Source organism: Symsagittifera roscoffensis, chromosome 2 (assembly GCF_963678635.1).
Source record: "Symsagittifera roscoffensis chromosome 2, txSymRosc1.1, whole genome shotgun sequence".
NCBI classification, from domain to species: Eukaryota; Metazoa; Xenacoelomorpha; order Acoela; family Convolutidae; genus Symsagittifera; species Symsagittifera roscoffensis.
This window is the reverse complement of record NC_087063.1, coordinates 52119867-52121986: the sequence shown is the minus strand read 5'-3', so window position 1 is coordinate 52121986 and position 2120 is coordinate 52119867.

The window sequence follows — 2120 nt, the reverse complement described above, 5'->3', positions numbered from 1 at the left end:
CCAATGTAAAGTATTTAATATTAACCAATCATGATCCATCTAACTAACAACCCACTTATTTGTAAGTGCTGAAGTTACTTGTAATTTCAGCACCAGAGAGATTTGAATTTAACTTAGAAATTAGTTGGACTCTCCCGAGCACTTCAGCAGCCGCAATAAACCAGTATACCCTAGATCTATTGAGCCTAGCAGAGACTAGTTAAACAACCTGAGACTAGATAGTATAAGAGTAAGATTAGGATCGGTATTAGACTAAGAAGTTGCACGAATCTATCCGGCCGAAAATAAGATAGCGTGACGAGCAGACGGTGTACCCTATCCGAAATTACTCTATGAGTTACACTTCGGTCCTAACTCAGTTTGCAAAACTTTGCTGGGTGGAATTTTTTCTCGAACTTTTTCAATGTGCAGTGGCGGAGAGTCCAATATTCACCTCTTATACAATGTAACCATTAACTGATTGATTCTTAAATTTGTTTTAATGCACAGTCGTAATTTCCATTTGATCGTGATGCTATTAAAGTTTGTTGACATGACAGTGTTTTACAATTATCTATAAATTTATGCATATAAAACTGCCTCAAATGTTGGTAGATTTTTGATAAGTGGGATTTTCTAAAGATCCTCAAAGACTAATAATTGACTCGTCACTGATACATTTTATCTAATTCTTTTTGTCACCCGAGCAGTAAATTGTGTATCCTGTTAAGGCAGTAAAAGGGAAAAAGTATGAAAACACCTGTTTTTCAAACTAATTTTGTATTTCATTATTGCAATGATAAAATACATAATCTAGTTCAAAACCAGGTGTTTTAAAACTTCTTCACTTTTACAACCCCAACAGGATATAGAACCCCAAAATACAAATAAGACAAATACAATAAATACAATAAGACTTAAATCGCTATCCGAACTAATTACTTTCTAGTTAGGACTAGTCATAATTCGGATAGTCATTTTGGTCTCCTGCTCTCTTGCTACGCGAAGTTAAAAAACCATTTGCCTTGCCCATTTAGCGAAATATGTATCTTTTATTTTCAGAGTCATCAGGAAAGCAAGTTTTTGAGCTCGTTGAAGCTGAAGGCAACAGAAATGGAATATAAACACGGTAAATTTGAGTTCGTAAGTATCAACAAGACTACTTGCTTGTATCAGGGCGAAGTCTTGAATGTTCCGACTGCCATTTAGAAACAATGAAAACAAAATGCCAAAATCGATCAAATAATAAAAACAAAACAACCATTTTTTCTAAAACTGGGCTGATTTTCATCTTTTCACAAAGTTAAAAGACGTGAAAAAGTAATTCCTTAAATTTTTTCGCAATATTTTAATTTAGTGGATTGCCTAAAGGTTTTTTCAGTTTCATTACGAGGCCAAACTGTTCATTTTGTGCATTGTCAGCGGATTCCGCAACAACGACGCTCCCTTTGTTCTTTTTTTGTTCTTTACTTTCCTTTGATCGTTCCGACAAAATTTTCAAATGTTTAAAAACTTGTCTCTGGAACCCTGGAACATACAGCAAAAATTGCGCTCCTATCCAGTGCACAGTTTGGCATTAATGTTTAATTATTAACTCATTCAAAAATAGTAATCAAAATTTCAATATCAAATTTCCTGGCTGTGGTTGTTTAAGAGTCCAATGATGAAGTAAGATTCTTAAATAGGTCTTGAAGAAGGTCTTCTTATATAGGTCTTCTTATATAGGCTAGGAAAAATTCTTCAAATGCTTCAATAACTTTAGATTTTCATTCAAAAATTTTAAAGCAACTATGACTGCACTTAGAGATATATTCGTTTTTTGAGTTCAATTTAAGTTAATTTGCTGAAAAATAGGCAATTTTCACTCTTCCAATGCAAACTGGAAATGGCGCAAAAAACATGAAGGACTTCTGGTTTTGAAAGGAGAATTTAAAAAATTTATTGATTAATGCAGATTTTTCAAATTAAGTTAGGTTATCAAAAAAGTGTCTGCCATAAGTTCCTCTTAAATAGCAATAAGGGCTTAGGTCATATATTTTTTAAATTTGAAACTAAGAGTGGACGTTTTTTTAAATCAAGTTGGTTTTTTATCTGTTTCCTTCCTTCCATTGAACCTTTTCCACTTGTCTTTTAGCTATGTT